Source organism: Wyeomyia smithii, chromosome 2 (genome assembly GCF_029784165.1).
Source record: "Wyeomyia smithii strain HCP4-BCI-WySm-NY-G18 chromosome 2, ASM2978416v1, whole genome shotgun sequence".
Classification (NCBI taxonomy): domain Eukaryota; kingdom Metazoa; phylum Arthropoda; class Insecta; order Diptera; family Culicidae; genus Wyeomyia; species Wyeomyia smithii.
In genome coordinates this window covers 72,706,348-72,732,252 of record NC_073695.1, presented here as the reverse complement: position 1 = coordinate 72,732,252, position 25,905 = coordinate 72,706,348, and the positions used below count along the sequence as shown (strand labels likewise).

Below are 25,905 nucleotides of genomic sequence, written 5' to 3'. Positions count from 1 at the left end.
GACCACGTGGTGGCTTCTACACACTACCACCTTAACTCGGCACGTTCTGCTAACTGCTGAATCCGGTTCACGAAATTCACAACCCTTCATTATTAGACATTGTAACTCATTACCCAAGTAAAAATATCGGTTTTATCAAAGTTTTATAGCGCTATAAATCTTTGATAAACCCAGTTGTGTTACTAGGGCAATGAAACACACAATGCATTTGTTAATAGTGTACGTAGTTCTACGTCATTTATGCGGTCGTGTCTTGGATACAACCTCCTACTTTTTCCATATAACGATTCCCCACCCTAATAACCAATCATAACCAATACTAGTTTTTAGTTCATCACCCCCGGAAGAAGAAAATTCAAGTAACGTCAGCTGGGTAGACTAAAATTTCTACTAAAACTCAAATGAAAAGTCCCTCTGAAGTCTTGATAGCTGATACATTTCATTTGGTTTGTACTTCAAACTATTCTATTCTATTGACTTATCGTCTATATCTGTAATCTAAACAGCCAGAACACGTTTGGCATTTTGTATATCACAGTAAAAGTATATAAATCTTGTAAGCCCACAGACGTGCGTCTCGATGATGGGGACTTTTCAGGCCGCGTCTACTGCCGCTACCGTACGGCGTTCTTATTGCGTTAGTAGGTTTGACTCCGGTGGGAGGCAGCTTGTAATCCTGGTGAACACACACACACGCGCGCGCACTCAGAGACACAACCAGCAACGGCACGACTGTTGTTGCTATTTATTTGTCGATTTGTCGAACAGCTCTCCTCAAATCTAGCACACAGCCCATCGGCAATGTGCCACATCCGTCATCCGTCTGTCTGAGCCACTTACTTGCGAGTGTCAGTTTCATTTGCTGTGCTGACAATTATGAGCCGGCAAACATGGAATGTTTGTCAAGCAGAAACGAAACGATAGAGGGATTATTTATTCTGAACAAATGTCAACCTGGTTCGCTTGGATGATTTATTAACAGTAACACGTAGGGATTAGAAGATTGCATCCGACTGACAGGAATCTGGGAGGCTTTCAAAGCAAATTAATTCTAGTAAACTCTTTTGTAGTATCTTTTTTCCTACAAGCAATAAGGATTTTTTCATTCGATGAGGAGAATTTAATAAAAGCCAAGAAATGCGACCTCTTCAACTGAATGATTGCAAGTTCTTCAGTGAAAGATAAAGTTTCAACCACTCGAGAAAGATGCTAGTTTCATAGGTCATCACTGAAGATGTTTTGCACGCTAATAGGTCCCATTATAGCTGTCATGAAACATATCTTTCTGCCCCCTGCTTCTCTTCGGTTAATGTCACCACTTGAATGCTCATAAAAAACACCGCCACTGTAGCTGATGCTCGCCGTTACCTGCTAAGGGAAAAAGAAGTCCAACTGAGGTATGGGAAGAAAAACCCCCAACCACAACCATCGTTGGCCACAAAGGAACAATATCTGAACTCTATTCACCGCACACAGAAGTTAAAACAAGCACTTATTACGAGCTTCCCATTCATTGAGAACAAGTGAGCACTCGGTCGGTCTTAGTACAACTTCAGCCGGTCTTCGGTAACTCAAGCGGCGCAAAAGGGTCCGACTTTCCCTGGGCGTTCGAAGTACGCGCCGAGGGAAATGGAGGAGAGCACCCAAGACGCAGTCAGTTTTTCTTTCTTCTTTATTCCATTTTGCAGTGGCCTCTTCATCGATTCCCCGGGGATCTGTAGTCAACTTGGCACCAGACACAAAATTATTCGCAATTGTTTACGTTTTAGATGATAATTGCAGTGTTTTCCTCGAATGGCTTTTTATGCAGACGCCCCGTACCGTTTTCCGAAGAGTAGAAACCGCACCACTGGCATTGGCTGTGCCGATTGGGGTGTTGAATGGATAAAGTTTTGATGACGCCCTGGAGTGAACGCCGAGCATGTTTTTCTGGACCACCCGGACCGTGAATTGGAGGATTTTAAATACGGAAAAGAAGGAGGCGCACAACTTGCGAAGCTTAGTGTCTTCTGCTAGCCAGTAGATGAACGTAGCAGCAGCTTTGCTTTTGAATGTGGTGCTTATATTGTGAACAGTGGCAGCGAAAGGCAGTAAATCTGGGGTCGGCGGCGTGTGAAACAATGGCATCACAGAGTGTTTTATAGTTAGCAAATTGGTAAATAGAGTTTTACATATAGTAGGGTGAAATTAAGATTATTGACTAATTTCATTATAGTTAAAATCAACTTTGTGGGGCGCGTATAGTAAAAAAAAAAAAAATACGGAGAAGCACCAATTATTTACATTGCAGGTTTTTAGAAATTGTTGAACGACTTTTACAGTGTTCTCATTGTAGTTTTTTTTTATCGGCAGGTGCATTTTCATTTGCATTAATATTTGCTTCTTTCCATCAATGGAAAAGAGGTTAGTTAAAATATGAGATTACATTTTTGAACTCTCAAACTGATCACATTCATAGCGTCTGTTATGTGCAGCGATCCACATTTTCGAAGTGACTGATTATTTCATTTGTTATGGCTAACATGCTCTGGTTACGGTTTGCTTTTCCGTCCGGTGTTTATCACGACCGAGATGGAATTTTACTGAAATTTTTTATTACCCGGGGCTCCCGATTCCCAGGAATTTTGTATTCAAATCCCGGGATTCCGAAATATATTTTTTCTGCGATAAAAATTATCGAATAAAATAAAAATTAAATAAATGAAAAAAAAAAAAAATGTCGACGTGAAATTTATGACCGCTTTTTTACTTTTCTTTGCATAATTTCTTATTTACTGAGTCGCGCTGAAAGCCATCAGAAAAAGTCGCCAATTTCATGCAGTTCTGTAGGCTGCAGGAGCATGAATAGCAAGGCCATCTAGTGTCGCAAACGCGTCCGAACATTCGCCAGCTGTCCTTACGGACCGTCAAGAGTCGCACATATCAGCTTAATCAGTTTAGTTGAGAAACCCTGTGCAAGTTTAACGAGTGACAAGTAAAATTTTCAAATTTGTTGAGGCTCTGTTACTCAACAACAAACAGAGAAAAATGCAGGTATGTATATGTAAGCTTTATCTTCCCTTCAAATTAGTATGTTTGTTTGTTTATGCATGCTCAGTTCTGTTCAAAATGGCGTCGAAACAAGGAGCCTTGTACAAGCGTACAGTTCTAACTGAACTGCGAAAAAAATTAAGCAAAAAGTTCACGGGAAATCATTTTACAAGCATAAGTGCTCAGGTTTAGACTGTGTGTCATTTTGTGCAAACCTCAACAGCAATTCGGCTCGAAGGTTGTGTAAGAACTACCAAAATAAAGGACAAAAGAGGACTTGTCAAAATCATTGTTCAAGCCCGGCGTTTTGTTTTAAAGATGGGTAAGAAAATGCTAATATATATAAAAACTCTTAAATTTTTTAAATTTGGCTTTAAAACAAAATGGCGTCGAAAAAACATCGAAAAATTCCGATTTCTCAAAATTCAATGTTGCCCCTTAAGATGAAATGTGTTCAAACTCGGGGAAATTTGTTTTTGGTTCAAAATACTTGAAAAAATCATACATAGAAGCCAAGGCAGAAAAAAAGTAAATTTTTGCTGCACTATGTAATGAGTGTATCTTCATGGAAATAAATCGACTTTGCTTTGAGAACGTCTACTTTTTTTGACAGCAACAGAAGAAAAAATCAAAACTTTAGTTGTCTTCCGACAATCTGTCACAGCCAGTTGCGTTTCACTGAATCATACACCACTTTGAAGTTTATAAAAAAATGGTGTGCCTGCAAGGCGTGTTCTTAAAACATGCCGAGGATCTGTTTCAAGGTAAACATCTGGTCCATTTCGTTCTCATTTGTTTTGGCTAACGTCATAGAATCACGATGAACATTTTCACTGTCAAACATGTTTTGGTGACGGGTTACTTTCCCGTCTGGTGTTTATCAGTTCATTAAAAATGGCTGTTTTAATTGGCGGAAAGAATGACGCAAAATATCACTCGTAACTTCGGGTATACTTTTTCGATTCAAAAGATAATTGTATTTTTTATGAACAGATTATTTTTAATACCCGCAACATTCTTAAAACTATAGTCAGGTTTTAACGCGGGTTTCTTTCTTCGATAACTCAATAACGGTACAAGATATCAACTTCATTCCAATCACATTTCCCGTTTTAGGACAAAAATAATCATAGAACAGTTCTCGAAAAAAATGCTTTTTTTTTGTGTAAGCACTAAAATTTATAATATTGTATTTTCATTCCGACTTACCGCTATCATATTCAGTTAAAAATTAAACGAAAACTGTTCGATTTAAACGTCATTTTTCAACTCAATTTAGTTTATTTACGCGGTTTCATTCAAATTCGGAACGGATCCTCCGGGTAAAACAAGGCCTGCCTGTATAACGAAAAATTCTGCCGTTTGCAACAAATTTGTTAATTTTTTCGTTTTTTTTTGTAAGATTTGGACCACTGCGACCATTACTTTGATTTTCTGTGGTATACCTCTTCTTTAGTATAGGTACTCGTGGCAGACATATAGACATATCACTATTGATGGAAGTGATCGTCGATGTCATATCGCACCCTTTCTCCCAATTAGGCACTGAATTTCTTATGAAATGTATTACCTCATTTTGATTCGCAGACCAGACCTCAAATAGCTCCAAAGTTCCTTTTTCAAAGGCTCTTATCCTGCGCTGTATTAGTGCACTGCAGTGGCAGAGCAAATGTTCTGCGGTTTCATATTCGAACCCGCAGAGACGACAAATTTCGTCATCTGACTGACCAATTTGTTTCAGGTTATGCTTACTTGAACAGTGTACTGTAAACAGTCCGGTAATAGTCCTTAGTCCCTTTTTATTTAAACTAAGCAATTACTGGCTTTTCTTGACGCTTGGTTTTTCAAAGCGTTCAGATTGGCGTAGCCCTACTACAAATTTGTTACTTAAAAGCAATTAAATTCCTTCCCAGTCAAGTACTAACACATGCTGTCACATGTTGTGAGGCCACAACTATCTTATAACGGGCATTACAACTACACGCTAAATTTTTACTTGTCACTTTAAAGAGGACATCGAAAAATTATTCTTCTTGTAACAAATTTTTTACATAAATACTACAAGGTATACAGCCCTAGGGTTGTATGAAATGGTGATGTAAGAATAAACACTTTAATTAAGGGTTTTTTTGTTACAAAATATACAGAGTCTGACAGAATCAATGTGTTTGCTCAGCGACTGTACGTATATATTTAACAACACTCGAAAGAATATAGTTTATATTTGGCGATATCATGCCTGTAATATTTTTTGTGCAAACAACATGTATTTGACAAGGCACAAGCATATCGTGCTTGTTGAAGAAGCTCCAAGAATTTCTCGTAATGCGTCAAAGTCAGAATTAATTCTATATCCTCAAATCCAATAATATTAACGTTATCATAGTGAATGCTTTTGTCTTATTTAACTCTGATTAAGTCAAATCTATAACATGGATCACACTTTCAAAATAATATGGAAGCCCTAACAAAGGTTCATTAATTGGCAAACATAAGAAGATATGTTACACAAAATCATTAACAAGTTCCAGCAAAAAATCGTAGCAATCAACAATTCCATTTTTGTGTTTTGCTTGACAATTTTTTTCATTTGCCTACAACTACATTCGCTGTATTACGAAGACAGCTACTATAAATCTTAGTAAAGCAATTTATGATGATAATATTTACGAGATAAACTTTCAATCATCATCAACAGCAGCATTGCAGTTTTTATTCGATTGCACACGAATAGAAATGTACCAACAAAAGTGTACCATAGCAATACGATTAGTACCGCTGCAGTACGGATAGAAGTCTACCGCTGAAATGTACGAATAGAAGAGTACCGCTGCAATCATAGACGACGAGAGACCTGCGGTTCTTTACTTCACTGGTACTGTTGCTTTTACTGGCATGTTTTCTTAAAAGAAATCAGTTTTTATTAGGTTCTGAAAGCAGGTTTAGAAATTGTACAAGGGTGGAGATTGTTTCAAACTTTTCGGAAAACCTTTACCTTCGAGACATCATATTAGTCTAAGCTCATGGAAGCAGAAATAAATTGACCTATTGGGACGGGGAGACTCTGTCACTTTTTTTTCGATATTGATACAGAGAATATCACAGGAAACGGATCGTATCCATTCACGTCGTCTGTGCTAGGAATGCTTGCATGTAGTTGGTTCATTATTCGCGTAAATTTGTCATTGAAACTTTTTATCAATTTTACCGCTTAGCAATGAAATTAGCGTGATAACTAGTATATTAAAAAATTGTTCTACGTTTTGTCTATCCAACAACATATTGGTTATTGTTATCCATCATTCGGTTATGCTGTTATTAACGTTTGAATTCTGACGTAACATTTGCCAGTTTCATTTCCAATTTTGCAGAATGCATCCCAGTATAGTAAACAAAGACGTAGTCCCACGTCAAAACAAAAAAGTTCTGTCGTATACTTTGCACATGTTACCAGCTGCTTCCATCTTCAATTCATTCGGTTTACGTGTTCGTGGTACGCATCCGTAGAAGAGAGAAAACATATGTCAAGAGCTGCCAAACAAACATTTATTTTCTGCAAGCGGATGCAAGCCTTGTTGAATACACAAACTCATCGAATTATGGAAACCAAACAAATTTTTGCCGTAGAACTATCGAAAACATCGAGAGCGTCACGAAAATTGTCCACTATCAAGTGCTTAAGACTCAGTCAGTTTTAAACGGATTTCCCTTATTTTTATATAATCAGTTGAAAAATTAGCTATGCGCCCTAATTGACCAACCATTGAAAATCAGGGTAATAACTTTTTGATAATAATTTTGCTATATTTTTAAGCTTTAGCATTCGTTCCTTAATCGAAAGTTAATGACAACGACCTAGACTCGTATCGGTATACAATCATTAATATTTTTTGTTTCTTTTTCGCGAATCAAAAAATATTCCGATTGTTTGGTAATAACAGAAATCTTGGAAAAATATATTAAAAATATACATTGATTAGATTGAAAAAAAAAAAAAACAGAAAATCTTATTTTCATGAATCATACGAATAACTTTTTACTGTATTTCGTTTCATTTACTTTTTACTAAAATTTACTTATATCCACTTTATTTGACACCGCGTAAAAATAAGAGAAAACAAAAGATTTCAGTGCCGCTGTCAAAAATCTAATACTAAGAAGAAAAGCGGGAATACAATAATACGCTTGTCACGTAGTTTTCATTCATCACTGCAATATGTTTTGATGCAACGACGAGAAAAATATTAAATACTTCACAATCAAATGATTTTGGGGGGCCTCTTGTGTGACACAATAGTGACACCCGACAATTTTTTTAAATTTTCTGTTATTGCAGATTACCATTTTCATAACTTTAGTTGAATTCAAGACTAGCACAACTCAAAATCAACGGTTTTGAGAAAAACGTGTTCGAAAAGTAGCTTCCAAAAAAATTTTTTTTTACTTTTCGAATGGCTACAAGCCAATTAAACGGCACTCCTCACCAGAATCTCCACTCATTTAAAGAAAGACTGAAAATAGAAATATTACCGAATTTTACCGCTTCAGACTATTTAATTATTTAACCCCAACCGAGTGTCCACCCACATTGATATTAGACAGGCTTTCGTAAGTTTACGTTAACTTGCGGTCGTGTCTCATACACAACTTTTTTTTCTTCTTTAAAATTGTTTCTTCCTGAACTTCATCGAACTGTGAAAAAACCAGGGATGATACGGATGTGATTTTTTAGACATCTGCAGATGTGGATGGAATGTTCCGCATTTACGGGTGCAGATATCCGTAGCATCCCAGGTGTTTTATTACGCGCATTTCGCATGATATGTTGCACTTCAGTGCAAAACCTATTGAAATGAGCAGCAAATACATCGAGGAGAATTTTGCTACAAATTCTATGAAGCGATAATTTTGTCAACATCCGCATGATATCTCGTGACATATGATGCGGATGCGAACGCAGATGTCAATTTTCATGCGGATGTTCCGCATTTACGGATGCGGATGCGGATATCTGTAACATCCTTAGAAAAAACCCATTTGAACCACGTGCCAATCTAAAAATTCCATATACGTTTTTGTATGTTTTTTGAATTATTTCACGTAATGCTACTCGAAATGTAATACTTTATTCATTTTCAAGCGCTAAACAGTGAGGTGTGGTGAGATAGGCCGTGAGTGGCCTCAGCCAATGTGACAAGTCAAAGCAAAGAAAATAGAAGTGAGGTGAACTGGTGAACAAACAAAGGCGTTGCCAACTAAAAATTTGTACCTGGAGCGCTACGGGGGAGATTTTGCATACGACCAAGTAAAAAAGACTAAAATGAACCTGGACAGTAGCACATATATTGCAGCTCTTCTCTATATATTCCCCTGCAAAAACAAACACAAGTGCGTAGCCGTCAGCTGCATTACATTTATTCTTCCTTTTTATTGTAGAATCCTCAAGTATGATCTTGATTTTCTTCATCATTGCCATCTGTAGCAGTAAATACCACTGAAAGTAACTTTTTTTAGTTTGTTCTGATAAGCAGTAGATATAATCATATAAGAATCTACTTAATAATTAGTTAGCGATTAGTTATCAGCAACATCTTCGCTAATCTGGGTTTAGCGTGTATCGATTATTAAGCAAAATTTTCCAATTAGTAGATTGGCTATTAGCATCGCTAAATTTTTGGTTAGAGGCGTCCACTACTGATTAAATCGGAATTATACAGTACCCGTCTTTAGACGGGGTATGGTAAAATTATTATAAATCTTTAAAAAAAATTTCAAATTTATTGTGAGCACTTCATCTGTCAAAATCAATGCAAGGAGACAAAACACAAGTCGATAACTATCGTGGTATTACGGCTTCATGTGCAGTGGCCAAACTATTTGAACTGATCGTATTGGAACCAATTTTCGCCCATAGCAAGCTGTACATTGATCGGACCCAATATGGATTCATGCCAAAACGCAGTACTACTACACTGCCGTGAGATGACAAAGTGACGTAAGTGCCACTTTCTCGAATATGAGTTTTTCATGCCAATTTGTTCATTATTCGAAGACCTATCTATTGGTAACTTCCTATTCGTTGTTACTTATTCGTACGTTGCATAAAATCAAAAAAAACAAAGTGACGTTGGCACATATTTCCATACAAAAGTGACGAAGAATTGTTTCGTTTTTGGGCCGTACTGAAAAACTGATCACTTGGATCTACGTCACAATGTCATCTCACGGCAGTACAAATCTCCTGTCCTTCACAACTTATGTAACTGACACCATGTCCATGGGACATCACACCGATGCTATATATACGGATCTCTCTACCGCATTCGACAAAATCAATCATGCCATCGTTATAGCTAAGTTGGATAGACTGGGCATTGGAGCTAATGTTCTCATCTGGTTTCAATCTTACCTTAGCAATCGCCGGTTAGCAGTCAATATATCCGGTTTTATTTCTAAGGAGTTCTCTGCAACTTCCGGAGTACCCCAAGGAAGCCATCTTGGACCTGTGATTTTCCTACTGTACTTCAACGACGTAAACTTTTCCCTTAAAGGCCCACGGTTGTCTTTCGCCGACGACCTCAAAATGTTTATTGAGGATGCTTTATTGAGGATGCTTGTTTCCTTGAAAGACTATTAGTAACTTTTTCCGAGTGGTGCAAGAACAACCGAATGACACTGAACCTCGATAAATGTTCGGTTATTACGTTTACGCGAAAAAAGAACCCGCTACGTTTCAACTACCATCTCGCAGGAAGCGCTATCAATAGAGTTACATGTATCAAAGATCTGGGTATAAACCTCGACGATCAATTGACGTTTAAACAGCACATAACGTACATCGTTGCCAAAGGATCTCGCTGTTTGGGATTCGTGATGAGAATCGCCAAAACGTTTAGTGACATATACTGCCTGAAATCTCTCTACTGCTCACTTGTTCGTTCAATTCTTGAATACTGCTCGGAAGTATGGAACCCTCATTATCTCAACGGTGTTGATCGAATTGAGGCAGTCCAACGTAGATTTGTTCGATTCGCACTTCGTCAATTGCCATGGAACAACCCACACCAGTTGCCGAGTTATGAGAGTCGTAGGCTTCTCATCGGACTTGATTCGCTACAAACGCGGCGGAACCTTTCACGTGCCATGCTAATTGCAGATATTCTCAAGAACAATATCGACTGCCCTGCACCCCTCAGCGAATTAAATATCAATGTGCGTTATAAAGCTCTTCGCAACAGTGTCTTTTTTAGATTACCTTTTAGTCGTACCAACTACAGAGCCAACGGCGCTATCATCGGTTTGCAACGAACCTTTAACAGGCTATCTTCGGAGTTCGACTTTAACCTTTCACGTGACTACATTAAAAAACTATTTTTTTAAGATTACTTAGGATTCATCAGTAGGACCATATTGTGTCTGTTGATATTTTACGAATAAACAATAAACAATAAACAATAAAAAACATTCGAGTAGTGACTGACGTGAAAACTACTCGAAAGCTCTTGCATTGATTTTGGTAGCTGAAGGGCTTGAGGAAAAAAGGATACCAGTTATTCCAGTATTAATTTTTTTTAGTTTAAAAATAGTTAATTTGACACGGCACGATACAATTTATGCTTAACTGAGCCAAGTACAATTTTTGTTAAATCTAGATTAGCAGGGAAAAGAGGGAGGCACATTTTTTATCTCTCGCGGCCGACTACGAGCTAGTGGGGATTTGAGGTGAGAGGAGGGGAGTTACAATTTTGGTTTTAACTATATTAATTTTATTCATTTGTGCATGGCTTTGTGCATGGCTAAGCAGTGACATCTTTTTGAGCAGTTCTGGTTTGAGGTGTCTACGTAAACATAAAGATGCAGGATCTATGTTTTAGTGTCTCCAACATAGTGTATCATCTTCTTTCAGCGTGTAACGGGAATGGTAATCTAACAAATAGATAGAAGAGTTTCATATTTGAATGCCAGCGTTTTTTATAAACCTGTATAGCAGAGTCATGTACTGGAGATCACCGCTTCCCAGAATGTCTCTAACGGGTACGTTCGGTTGTTTTCTTCGGGCCCGAAGGGAATCTATAAGCTCGGACCTAACACCAAAGAATTCGGTTCACGACCAAACAACATGCACGATGTCATGGTAGCCATCGCCACAAACGCAGTGATTACTGTTTACAAGCCCTATACGAAAGAGATGCGTGTTTAACGTGTAGTGATTGGACATAAGTCTGGACATCACGCGAATGAAGTCCCGACCTACATCCAACCCCTTGAACCATGCTTTCGTCGATACCTTAGGAAAAATGGAATGTAGCCACCGTCCCAGTTCATATGAGTTCCATGATGATTGCCAACTGTTGAGTGTTCTCTGACGCAAAATGCTACAAAATTCGTCATAAGCAATTGGTCTTTCATAAATATCGCCATCAATAGCACCCACCCAAGAGTCAGCCTTTTCATTGCCCGGAATGAAACAATGAGAAGGGACCCACGCTAAGGTAACCCGGTAGTTTTTATCTGTTAAAGCACTTAAAAACCGCCGTATTTTCCCCAGGAAATACGGGGTGTGCTTCACAGGCTTTATCGATCGCAGGGCCTCAATGGCACTGAGACTGTCTGTGAAGATGAAGTAGTGGTCTATGGGTAGGGTTTCGATGATTCCAAGAGAGTACTGAATAGCAGCAAGTTCTGCGACGTACACGGAAGCAGGAGTATCGAGTTTGTAGGAGGCGGTAAAATTTTCGTGAAAAACACCGAAGCCAGTGGACTCATCTAGATTAGACCCGTCTGTGTAAAACCTTTTATCACAACTAACATGTTTAAACTTATTGGAAAAAAATCTTAGGGATCTCTTGCGGTCGCAATTGATCCGGGATACCAGTAATGTCTTCTTTCATGGTGGTGTCAAAGAATATTGCATTATCAGAAGTATCTAAAAGTGCGACATTGAGAGAAACGTAGGAAGAAGGATTAATATCTTGAGCCATATAGTCAAAATATAAAGTCATAATTGAGATTGAAGGTCGACCAACCTCTCGAAAATTTCAATTACTAATGGGTTCATAACTGTGCATCGAATTAGCAACCGGTAAGAGAGATTCCAAAAGCGATGTTTCAACGGAAGAATGCCCGCTAGCACTTCAAGACTCATCGTATAGGTCGACTGCATGCAGCCCAAAGCAATACGCAAACAACGATATTGTATCCTCTCTAGTTTTATAATGTGCGTGTTCGCGGCGGAGCGAAAGCAGAAACAGCCGTACTCAAGAACTGACAATATCGTTGTTTGGTATAACCTTAGAAGGTCTCCTGGGTGGGCACCCCACCATGTTCCGGTAATCGTACGAAGAAAATTAATCCTCTGTTGGCATTTTCGTGTCAGATACCTACTATGACAAGCCCAGGTGCATTTAGAGTCGAACCAGACCCCGAGATATTTAGCGACTAAAACCTGAGTGATCGTTTTACCCGTTAGTAGACGCTGCAGCTGAGCTGGGTTATGCTTCCTAGAAAAAACCACCAGCTCAGTTTTCTCCGGGGAGAATTCGATACCCAGCTTAAGAGCCCATTCAGACAAATTGTCTAAGGTATCTTGCAATGGTCCTTGCAGATTGCTAGCTTCGCTACCAGTAATGGATACAACGCTATCGTCTGCAAGTTGCCTTAGCGTGCATGAATTTGCAAGACATTCATCGATGTCTTTGACGTAAAAATTATATAAAAGGGGGCTTAAACATGAGCCCTGGGGAAGACCCATGTAACTAATTCGGGAAGTTGTCGAATCGCCATGTGAGAAATACATATGCTTTTCTGACAACAAATTGAGCAAAAAGTTATTCAAATTTGGTGAAAGTCCTTGCGAGTGAAGTTTCTCGCTTAAAACTTTTACAGAGACGGAGTCAAAAGCCCCCTTAATATCCAAGAATGCAGAAGCCATTTGCTCTTTTCGAGCAAAGGCGAGTTGAATTTCAGTAGAAAGCAACGTTAGGCAATCGTTCGTCCCTTTGCCCCGGCGAAAGCCAAATTGAGTATCTGAAAGTAAACCATTTGTTTCGACCCATTTGTCTAACCGTAAGAGGATCATTTTCTCCATTAATTTCCGGAGGCAAGAGAGCATAGCAATCGGCCTATAAGAATTGTGATCAGAGGCAGGTTTTCCGGGTTTTTGAATAGCAATGACTTTTACCTCCCTCCAGTCGTGCGGAACAATGTTTAGCTCAAGAAACTTGTTGAACAAGTCCAACAAGCGTCTTTTTGCAGAGTCGGGTAGATTCTTCAACAAGTTGAATTTGATTCTATCCAACCCTGGAGCTTTATTGTTGCACGAGAGGAGAGCCATCGAAAATTCCAACATCGAAAATGGAGGCTCTTCCGTAGCTACTAAAAACGCGTCGCGAAAGGTTTTCTGTTCCGGTACAGAGTCCGGACAGACCTTTTTGGTAAAATCGAGTATCCAGCGGCCTGAATATTCCTCGCTCTCATTAGAAACGTTACGATTCCGCATGCGTCTGGCCGTGTCCCAAAGAGTGCTCATCGCTGTTTCCCTTGACAACGCGTTTACAAACCGCCGCCAGTATCCGCGTTTTTTCGCTTTAATCAAACTCGTCATCTGCCTATCCAGTACATCGTATTTTCGGAGCAGATTAAGAAAACCGTGTTTTCGGAAGGCTAAATACACCAAGGACCTTTGCGCGTACAGTTCAGAGCACTCTTTGTCCCACCACTTGTTGGAAGGACGCTGTCTAATCGTTACCCCGGGTATCGGTTTCGTCTGAGCTTGAGTCGCGGCGTCGATGATCAAGCCAGAAAGGAACGCGTATTCTTCCTCCGGAGGAAGTTCCTCGTGAGACTCGATGGATTCCGCTATGAACGTCTCATATGACTTCCAATCAATATTACGAGTAAGGTCGTATGAAATATTGATTGGGTCCGGGGGAGTTGAACCATTAGCAATTGAGATAACGATTGGTAGGTGATCACTACCGTGGGGATCATTGATTACTTTCCACCGGTAATCTAACGCTAGTGATGTCGAGCAAAGGGATAGGTCAAGCACGCTTTCACGAGCTGGAGGATTAGGTACACGTGTCGCTTCCCCAGTATTCAAAAGTGTCATATTGAAGTCATCGATTAAGGAACAGATTAACGAAGATCGTTTGTCGTCGTACAGCGACCCTCATTGCGAACAGTGAGAGTTAAAATCTCCCATTATCAAAAAAGGTGCGGGAAGCAATTCTGCTATATCAGAAAGTTGCTTCTGTTCAATCCGCGCGGATGGAGGTATATATAGTGAAACAAGGCAAAGATCTTTTCCATTCATATTGGTTTGAATGGCAACGACTTCAATACTCGAGATCAAGGGGAGGTTGATTCTGAAGAAGGAATAGCACTTTTTAATCCCTAAAAGTACCCCTCCACCGTGTGAGTCCCGATCTCGACGGAAAATGTTAAAATCGTGGAAATTGAGTTGATCGTTTGAATTGAGAAAGGTTTCACAGAGCGCGAATGCGCCACAATTGTATGTATTTATCAAATGAGAAAATAAATCGAATTTGGGGATGATTCTTCTGCAATTCCACTGTAATACAGTGATAAAATTCCTAACCTCTTTCGCCGTATTAGTCATCGAAAGATATAATAGCTGAAATGAGGGGCCAAGTTGCTGCTAGTTGCTTCAAAAAGGTTTTCACAGTAGGAAGAAGGGCAAGAAGAATATTTTGTAGGGGATCTGGTATGTTGAATGTTTTAAATATCCAGTCCACAATATCAGAAAATTTTATGAACCCTGTTTCTTTTTTATTTTCTGATCGAGAAATGGGTGCACGAGGGGTTTTTGGTGCCCCAGGAAGCGGTGGGTACTCCTGGTTTGATTTAAAATTATAACCGGGAGGTACTTGCTTCGGTTTTTCTTCACCGCTTCCTTTTTGTGTTGGCTTATTGGTCATTCCGCTAGGGGTTATCTTGCGGCCTTTGCGAGAAAGATTAGGAGAGTTGATCATTCTCCTCTTCCTAGATCCTTCTGGCATGGCATAAGAACATCCTTCGACGGGATCGTCAGAGGTACCCTCATCGGTTGGAAAAAAGGAAAAAATGTTTCCTGTCAAGGGTGGCTCAGCCCTTTTAAGCATTTCTGCAAAAGAGCGCTTTGATCGTTTCTTGAGGGAACGCTTAATTTTTTCCTCGCGCTGTTTGTACGCGGGACACGCCGAAAGGTCATGCCGAGTTCCCTCGCAGTAAAGACACTTTTCAGTATCCTCACTGCAAGCGGTCTCAGCATGATTGCCTCCGCACTTGCTGCAGCGTGCCTTGTTGCAGCAGTAGGTGGCTGTATGACCTAACTGCTTGCAGTTTTGGCAATGTATGACCCGCGGTACGAACAGGCGTACAGGCAGACGAACTCTGTCCAAAGAGATGTAGTTCGGCAGTGCAGATCCGGCGAATGTTACACGGAAGGAATCTGAAGGGAGGAATTTCTTCTTCCCTTCTTCGATCGATACTGAATGCAATTGCTTGACATCCAGTATCTTTACATCTCGAATCAGGGGGTTCTTGAAGCAGCCAACCCCGTGACGCAAAATGTCATCGACCGTGAGGCTTCCTTCGGTAACCACACCGTTGATCTCCACGTCCTTGACAGGGATGTACACGCGGTACTCCCTTGTAAAGAGCTCGTAGCTAGCAATTTCGTTTGCTTGCTTCAAGCTACTCACGACAACTCGCAGTTTGTTCGGTCTATCCTTTGTAATTTCGGTTACGTCTGAAAACTGTTTTGCCAGGTCCTTGCCGATTTGTATAATGTTAAGAGGCTTCTTTATGGGCCTAAAAAAACTATGAACGGACCTTTCGAAGCATCTGGGTAAGCTTTCATCCGTGTTGCCGGTACCCTTGGTACGGGGCTAGGTAGCGGGTATGGTACAGGAAAAGGTAGAGGGGAACAGATGGGGGAGGTTTCAATCTCTCCCCATTCGTTTCCACATCCAGGAATAGTTCCACCTGCATGTTGTCCATTTTTTATGCGGGAGCGTTCTGCTCTATCGCACGCAAACGATAATTATGCGTTTATGGGGAATCAAGTAATGAATATTAAATTTAAAAACAATTTTCCAAGATAAGTTGGATGAATTATAAAAAAGATCTGATTTTTTTGATTCGTACGGGTAAATCTATACGGAGCGATGTTCGTTTGCTTCTTATCGCAGCGAAAGCAGAGAAGGGAATGTAGTATTTATAATTCATTTCAATTTTTTCAAATTATGTTTATCGTTGTTCTTCGATTTTAAAACGAAGAATAAAAAACCGCTCGAAATATGTGAAAAGACAGTTCACCCATGTAGGGTATATAGTCGAACTGTCATTTACCACATTTTGAGCAGTTTATATTCTTCATTTGAAAATCAAAGGAGAACGATAAACATTTTTTTAAACCACGTTTGGCTTAGAAAATTACACTATTTCAGCTGATACGTAATAAAATCAGAAAACCGTGTAAAGCTTCAGAACCCAATTGAAAGTGAAGGTTAGTAGCGTCACTGTCGGTAGACGTTTTCAATCGAAAACGATTGTACCAGCCCTGGTTACGTGGACTTTTTGCGTAGAAATAAGAAAATAGGAATATGAGTTTATCTTCAAACGATGGCTTGTCAGGTCACATACTCAAATAAAAGAGGTTAGGGCAAAATTTGCATGAAAAAAGAGTTAACTTTGGATCACTTTGATAATAAGGAAACAATCAAAATGTTTAGTTGAACAACACTTTAAAGTTGTGTGAAGTTGATTTTTTCTTGTATATCGGCCGGATCTTTGAATAACAGTAATTGAACACTCACACAAATTATCATTATTAAAAACTTTAGGCGTTAAAAATAAGTTTGGCGATGGTTTACTTCTGTGGTAGATTATCAGCTATTTCCATCCTTTGAATAATTCAAATCATGGATATATTTCTCCGTGAATGTAAACTTAGCCCTAACTTCCAATTAATCCAATCTTTTTGTTTCAAAGAACGAATTGGGTAATATTGATCATACATTTCAATAAATTTAGATTTGTTGCTTGAGAATCACGAGGAACTAACAAAAAAGGCGTATTGTCATAAAAGACTGAAATTTTCGAGACTTAATTCTGAAATATCTCAAAAACCGATGCATTTTGACAGTGAGTCGCCAAGTACTTTATGATCTTAAATTGCTAAGAAAATCATATTGCATCATAAGAATTTGATTACTCTCAGAATACTTGAAATTGCCTGGAAAATTAACCCTCTAGAGCCCAATGCCGCCTTTAGACGGTCTTCAGTTAAACCTCTAAAAAGCTTCAATAAGAACCTAAAAATGTTTATAAAGCTTCATATTGATTTTTTCGAAGTCCGTCTTAGAACTGATTTGGGCACTAGAGGGTTAACTTTTAGGAAAAAAAATCGTCATCAATTTTTCTATTCCGAACTTTCGGGACAACAGCAAGTTTTAAAATTATGAAGTGTTGCTCATTCCAACAAAGAAGCAACGTTTGAGTTTTCAATACTATTTCAGTATTGTTATATAGTTCAAATATATCATGTAGAACCTTTAGACAGCTTCGGTAAAGTTCAAAATAAAATGAGATTTTTGAGATTCCAACAAAAGTATCGTTAAAAATTAGTGACATTTATCAAAAATATCTCTGGTTAATTATAATTTAGAAACCGGCAATCATTCCACCACTTTTCTTTGAATTAGTGTTTGTGACAACTTGTGACAATGTTATTTCAAACCTTGCATACCGACTACAGCAACATATTTCAGATACGCTTAAAAATATACTCAGTACATGCATTGGGACTTTGAAAAGGTCTCAAACTGAGTTGATAACAAAAAAAATATACAGCATACTTTCGATTTAAGTGACAAAAGGCGGCTTCTTGAAATGGTTTTTCTCTACATAAATAGCATTGTGGAGCAAACTTGCTTACCTATTTACTCGAACTAGTTTCACACAATATGTTCCCGTCTGTGAGCTGCTGTTTGCCGCCTTCTATTGACCTGTCTTCAGCAGCAGTCGCCTGTTGCTTCGAGCGCGTTGGATGTGCCTCCTTCACAAAATCCGAAGATATTCCGAGAAATCACACCTTAACGATGCTGTTCCAGGTGGTGCCTCGCCTGTTGATTGCTGGACTACAGCTGAAGTTAGAAGAGGGGAATGTCTCCCACACAGGTTAGCGCGGCGTGATGAGTTGAACAGAAATACAAGCGGAAATAATCCTTCTTGAGGAGACGGTCGATTTTTCCACCACAATTCACTGCTCAAACTGTACGTTTTCTTTCATCCATACACGAGTGGCTATCAAATACACTTTCTATGTTGTGTATTCTTCTCACATCCGTTGGTAAAATACTTTGCACTGCCGTTGAAGAACTTCGCTCTTGAGGCGGAACCTTTCTTACTTTGGCATTTCCGTTTTTTTTCTCTTTCAACCGAACTGACACTTGTCACCGCACTTTTTGCCTTATCGCACTCTTTTATCTTCGCATTAGTATCTTTCTTCTTATCAGCAGGGAAGGATGTGGACTCGAGCCAGGCGGACAGCAATATTAACTTTACTTTCACACGAAAGGCGGTGCACGTTATTCCTAGCCGTGGCTTTACCAAATACAAAAAGAATACTGTTGAAAGTCAAACAATCTCAATTGTCAGCACTTCTGGTTTACCATGACTTCCTCTTTGCACAATAACACAAAGCACTTTCTGCGGTGCGGTTTCCGTATCACTTTTCCCACCCGACCCGAACGCAGGGTTGTTCACAGGCAATGGGCGTACGGCTTCACCACCCTTTCTCACTGGACTGGTACCTACTTCCGTCTTCGGTCACTGCTTTTCTTGCTTCTGCCACTTTGATTCTTTGAGGATTCGCACCGTAGGTACAAGAAACAATTGGATGATGAGAATAATTTTCAATTTGAATTCATCAAGCCAAAGTAGTGCACAACCGAACCGGCACAAAATACAGTCATTCACTGGACGAGGCTAACTTTTCTAATCAGAGGTTGAAGCTCAAGGCCTGACCGAACTTTGGCCTCCCGATGCACCTAGTGGGATAACGACGCACACAATCGGACACGGCTGGCGGCTATTCGATGGACGGCACTGCTGGTGCCATTGTTGCGGCTACTGGAGTGGCTAAGTTCTGCTACAGCAGTTGATGTCGTCGCTGCTCGAAATTGTGTGGTAATATCAAGACACAAACACACACACACTGACCCACACTGCGCTACAGGTTGCTCAACAAGTTTCTCGCGCTGGCTGGCTGGGCGCAAAAAATAAAAAAAAAAACACTGAGCACGGGGATGATCTTGCTCCGCAAACGGCACTTCGCTGAATGACCGGGGCTTTTTATGTTTTCACTCTGGGAAGACCCGCCGTGACTGCCGGTGAAACGGGGAAGAAAAATTGAAATTAAAGCGTTAGTAGCTGGAATTGAAAGATTGAAGCTGCAGATATAAAATGATTGCACTGATGAGGAAATATTGTTCACAGCGTTCGTTTGTCGTACGATCTAAGAGATCGCGCGTTTCGGGAAGAATATGGTTTTAGTCAGACTCAATTCTGTATCTTGATTTTGGAAGCTACATTGTTTATTGTTTATTATAAAAATAATTCTCTATGTCGCTGAACTTGGTAGCTTAGCTCTGAAAGTCTATCGGAGTTAAATATGATAAAAACTATTTGTAGATAAACTAAATACAAATTACCCTTTCAATCTTCTTACCGCCAAAAAAATTACTTGTGTAAAATGCATTACGCATTTTGATGAACCTAGGACTTTTGCTGCAGAACCTATGACTGTTATTGAGTAATTCAAGTTTTCTTGTTTTTAGACTATTTTAATTTACAAAGCATTGTAACTCAGAATCAGGCTTGTTATTCTCCTCAATATGTAAAAAGAGTGAAATTAAAATTCACCGCTCACTTCTTTTCCGGCATGGGCGCTGCGTGTAGCAACTGTTTTCTTCTACTTTGCGCTGTGCTTCTGCCGCTCGCAAAAACAGTTAACTCACTTGCTACTTACACCACAGCTGAGTGAAACAAGAGTGGCGAATCATTCTAGTAGGACACAGAAGTACATCGTAGTGCGCGCTGCTGAGGTAATACAACAGATACAACTTGAGTTTTTCCGTAGTAGATTTTTTAGTTATGAGATGCAAAGCAAACTCGACAAAAAACGGAATCTAGAATCTACTTTCCTACCCAGATGCTCCTCTAATTTGATATATTTGCAAGCGACGCACTGCAAAAGCACTACAGTGAGTTCTGTTGTGTAGTTAATGTGCGTAATGTACGTCCTTCCGTTCGAGAAAGTTCACCTCAATTTATTATCTCTCAGGAGAGATATATCATATTCCACCACGGTGTTTTTTCTTGCAAGTTCCTCAGAAAAACACGATTCGCTGCTTCAAGCACGAGCGTCGATTTGCTCACCAACAAACAATATCGCACGCTTAGCTTTGGGGCTAATAGCGGTCTTGATCAACTAAGATAAGTTGAGAGAATTCGTTATCGATATTGTTTTTGGCACATTTTGCATGTGTAGGATAACCGTGCTGTGTAGGACAACGATACACCGTGCCCCAGTGCTAAGTCACGAAAATTTCCAGCTCGAAAAGTTTCTCGACTCGATCGGGAATCGAACCCGATTTCACAACCGTGTGGTAGAGCTAGCCGACCGACATCGCTAACTACAGAGTCACGATTTGCTCACCAGTGAAAGGTATTTTCCTATATGCTAGTGATTCTCTGAGGAGAAACGACAAGTTCGTTTAGAATCTTTTTGTTCTATGAAAAAACTATCTGAGAATGACTTGTAGGGAATGCAAACTCTCTTGCATAGAAAATATACACTGGGCAAAATTACACCAAATGGCCTACGGTGGAATATCGACTAATATGGATTTGAATGAAACTTTTCACACACATTTAGCCCAGTAAACTTAGGATTTTTCACAGATTGAGAAATTTTTTACGGTGTATATTTTATGTAAGGTATTATTGGTTTCCTATAATTCATTTTCAGATAGTTTTTCTATACAACCAACGGTTACTGTGCTACTATGTTTTGAATAAAAACTATGAAAAAATGCATACGCCCTTTTAGAAAATTACTATCGAATCTAAAAAAAATTCTCTTTTTGTGGAATGTACTAATCTGCTTAGGCGTCATTCATAAATTATGTAAGGACTTTTTTCAAAATTTTCGAACCCCCCTTCCCCCATAATAAGGCTTAGTAAGATTTCGCCTAACCCCCCTCACCCCCCATGAATCTTACGTAAGATTTTTCTTCAAGGAAAAAAAATCACAAGAAGGTTGTATGCAAAGCCACGACCGGAAGGTTGAAGTAGAATACTTTTACTAGAAAGATAACCTGGCTGCTTGCGTGTCAGTCATTTTTTCTAGTAAATAAACGTTGACCGTTCATTGGCCGTGGTGACCGATTGACCGATTCGCCTTACCGTGGTGAAATGTACAGCTCTTTTTAAGGCGAAGTAGAGCTATACATTTCAATAGATTTCGTCTTGCCGAATCGCATCGCGCCGTTATTTGCGTTCTGCATGACCGTAGCCAAACACTAAGCGACGCAAGCACGTAATAATAGTCAGAGTATGCATGTAGATGAAGATTATTAACTTTGGATTATAGCGCAAAACGAGAAAATATTAACTCTTCAAATAATCATTTGTGTTCTTCAAATTTCAGTTGTTCAATTTAATATCCGATGAAATGTTTGTTTATTATCTGATGAAGCTCTTATATAGGCCAAATGATGCATTCCCAATTTACTAGGTCCATAACTCTGCCGACCGTGCTTGGGAAAGCGCGGTATAACGACCAATCAGAGGTCGAATTTTGTGTTTTGACAAGGCTTAAGAGTTTTCAATAGTACAATAGTTCGAATGATAAAATTGCAATTTCATGCATTTGGTAGGAATCTTAGAAGATTTTCTAATCGATTGCTGCAAAAACGAAGGAATTCCATCGAAAACTAACCGATTTATTAGCATTTGAAATTTTTCTCACTTTTGTCAGTTATAGATTTTCATTTTACATCCCTATGTAGCCGAACTTCCTGAGAGAAGTATTCTAATTCAAAATTAAATCTTCATTAATTCATTTGTTGTCCTTATAAGGACAATTGTTCAATTTATCCTAGGATGTAGTGTTTATCTTACATCTCTGTGTTACCTTGATAGTGAGGACTAAGGCGCACGGTAAACACAATGAGAAAGGTGTTTTCACATTGAAAACTAGACACGGCTTTACTGGAGGAAGTGTTGGCGAATGCATCTACCGCTAATACCACCGTTATCATACGAAAGCGCGTCGTTTCATGTGGGGAATATCAACAACGAAAAATGACGCGCGTCTAAGCATAACCCGAACTGTTTCGCCGTGCTGCTACCATTTATCTTTACATCGGCCTCAGGGAAGTACCGGCTGCATCTGCATCTACCACTGAGGCTGTTACTATACTGCTATTGGTACCAAAAGCTATTAACTCTTCAAATAAGTGTGTTATTTGTTCTCAAAAGAACAATTGTTCAATTCAAAATCGGATTTACGCAATCGCATCTCTGTAATATTACCGACAATAATATTCTTCTGAACAAACTGATACAACTTTCCCATTAGGCCTCTGCCATAATAGACGCGAAAAGCGACGCGAACCGATTCGCTCAGCTGTAGGTTAATGTACAGCCATCAGTAGAGCTGTACATCAACCTACGGCCGAGCGAATCGGTTCGCGCCGCTTTTCGCGTCTAGTATGGCAGAGGCCTTAGAGAAAGTTGCTGGCTGATGTATTCACTTCATGCAAGCCTGCTGCTGATGCTTCCCGCTACCACACTGAAACAGCATTTTAGTGAAGGGAGTGTCGTTGCATCAGCTGACCCTGCTACTATCGATGCTGATATACCCGCTGCAACAGCTACGCTATGCATAGCCATGCCACAGTTGTGGCCGCTATACGCTGGCCCAACTGCTGAGCACCTGCAACGCTATCCGTAGCCATGCCACAGTTGTGGCCGCCATTGGTATCCGCTGTACCTGCATCTGCTGGCTGGCTGGTGGGTGAGATCCGCTGAAACTGCTACGCTTATTTGCAGCCATGCCACAGTTGTGGCCGCTATCCGCTATCGATGGTACCCACTGCTCGCTCCCGCTGCTGCTAAGGGAGGACTGCTGTCGTTGTGTTCAGAACTACTATGAGCGGCTTCGACTAAAACAGGGTCTTATATAGGGATGAAAATGGGAATGAATTATTTTACGTACGTGGTGGAATGATATAACTTGAAAAATATGTGTGACTTCATTCTGGTTCAGAGCGATCATTTGATAAGCTCCACCTCTTTTTTCAGTTTCTAAAGTTTTTCCTCAGTTTCGTAGCACGGATGCACAAAAATGATTGTGAACATTCTGTTGAGCCGGACCGATAGCACTCTCATTGAAGCAACAAAATAACCACAGAGCTAGTGCTGCTGCTAAGGAAGGACGACTGCTGTTGTCGCTGTCTAGAACTATTATGAGCGGCTTCGGCTGGAACAGGTTAAGAACCTATAGGCCAAATAGCATGTTTTCAATTGCAAGGTATATGATCCTGTCGACCGTGCTTGGGAAGCAAGCATATAACGACCAATCAGAGGTCGAATTTTTCGTTTTGACAAGGCTTGACTATTTTCAATAGTACAATAGTGTGAATAATAAAATTACAATTATCTTATTTTGGGAAGAATCTTAGAAGATTTTCCAATCTATTGCTGCAAGAACGAAGCAAATCCATCGAATACTAACCGATTTATTAGCATTTGAAATTGGACATATTTTTCACTTTTTTCGGTTTCAGATTTTCATTTCACATCCCTATGTAGCCGAACTTCCTGAGAGAAGTATTCTACTTCAAAATATTTTCGAAGTTGAAACATTAGTTTTACATAGAGCGTATTCGTAGAGGATAAAAACAAAACAAGTTAATTCAGTAAATATCATGTTAAAGTAAATAAAATTTAAAATCAAGTAGAAATGAAGTAAAGTACAAAATTCTTCAACGACGGCGCATTTACTGTTTTGCCATGGTTCAGCTGTCAAAATCACAGCGAGAAATAATTTACCTAGTTCTAATTTTTTTTCAGTTTTGTTAATTTTTTTTAGCTTTTTAAAATTTTTCAATCTTACGTAAGATTCTCTTGAGTTCCCCTCTCCCCCTTCGTAAGCATTCGTAAGAATTTTGGATACTCCACCTCCCCCCCTAAACCCTTACGTAATTTGTGAATGACCTCTTAGTCAAAAACAGTGTGCAAAATTTCTTTAGTAAAAAATGCCTAAATAAATTTGTGCCTATGTCCGTAATTTTGCTGCAACTATATTAAGTTTTTTTTGACGTATACCTACGTCTTTCTTTAGTCTACTACATAAGGGTGTAAAATAAAAACCGATCAACGGAAAGGGGACGAAATTTGTACCTTTTTAAATGTTTGTAAGTCGGTTTGTTTTCAAGCGATTTCTTTCATTTTTGCAGCAATCGATTGAAAAACAATACACGCATCCGCCTAAGGGCAGAAAATTGTTGTTTGATTATGCGAACTACTGTACTATTGAAAATTACGTCTTCTGATTGGTCGATTGTTGGTTTTCCCTAAAAAGGTAGAATAGTATACCTGGTTAGTCGGGAATGCACCCATAAAAACCTTGCCTCAGATCAAACTAATGACATTCTTTTGGTAGATGGTGGGATGAATGGACGGTCCTATATTAGCAATCGTGTTGCGCCAGTATCAGCTGGCTTTTCAAATTTGCTTTCGGCTCAAACAAATCACTTGCCGGTTGGTCATTTCACAGTAGCAGCGCGGTAGCAGCGAATCTGGCAATCAAAATCTGCCACGACCGTCTAATTTTCTTAATGTGAAGTTTTCAGATTTTTGGAGCAACCTGAATGCCTCGAAGAAAGTGGGAGAATTTACATTTCTGTAACAAAATTTAGCATGCGACATCTCGCTTCAGAATTGGTTTTGTCACTTACGTCAATCACGCAAATAAGCATTTTTATCTGGTAACTCATTACCAAATCCATCCAAAAATTAGCAGGTTTGTCATGCCTACCGAAACTCAGGAATATTTCCTAACTTCGGTAACCTAGGCCACATTTGTAATCAGAAAATGAAACTTTATAAATTTTCCAGTTAAATGGTGTTTGAATGATTAAAACCGAATAATATTTGGCAAAACTACAGCATATAAAATTTCATCAAAATTTTGCCTATCCTACTTTTTTTTGACTATCCCCTGTATATATATCAATACACTGATACTGTTGTGAAAAAGTAAGACGTTGTATCCAAGACACGACAATGTAACTAACCTAAAACTACGCACACTATAAACAAATGCATTGTTGAGAGTGTTTCATTAGTGAGTTATAAAGTCTATTATTGCGTTCTACAATTTAGAGCCAGTTCGCGAAGACCGCAACTAGGTCTTGTTTCGAGGTTTTCCGATTGGACTAAAACTTTCCGGGTTTGTTTATCTATATAATAGAGCAATTTTTTGCATATTGTCAGATTTTTTGTAAAGGGGTAGGTGGGGTAAAAAACCCGCCAAAAATTAATGTCAAAAAACTGCTAGAAAAATAAAATTGCTATAACTTTGAGTTAACTGAACCGATTTTCATGAAAATTAGCGTGTTTGTTTTACTCTATAAAAGGAACAAAAAGGGCTAGTGGAAATTGCTGTCGAGAATACATGCTGAGAAATTCGCACTTTTCTAAAAAAATGGTGACCAACAGTTCTAGGATTAAAATCCAAACAATAAGTTTTGTTGTGCAACTCAAGAGCTTTCATTTGATATATAAAGAAAATGCGCC

At 39.3% G+C, this 25,905-nt stretch overlaps 1 protein-coding gene across 4 annotated transcripts in view; it reads right to left on the bottom strand.

Annotated features, from left to right (window-relative positions):
• LOC129721104 (axotactin) overlaps positions 1-25,905 on the bottom strand; it is a 154,003-nt gene that overhangs the window by 93,337 nt on the left and 34,761 nt on the right. For all 4 annotated transcript variants that reach the window (XM_055673252.1, XM_055673251.1, XM_055673250.1 and 1 more), the window contains one exon: positions 17,972-19,421. The gene's annotated coding sequence lies outside the window, so the exon portion shown is untranslated. The remainder of the gene's footprint in view (positions 1-17,971; positions 19,422-25,905) is intronic.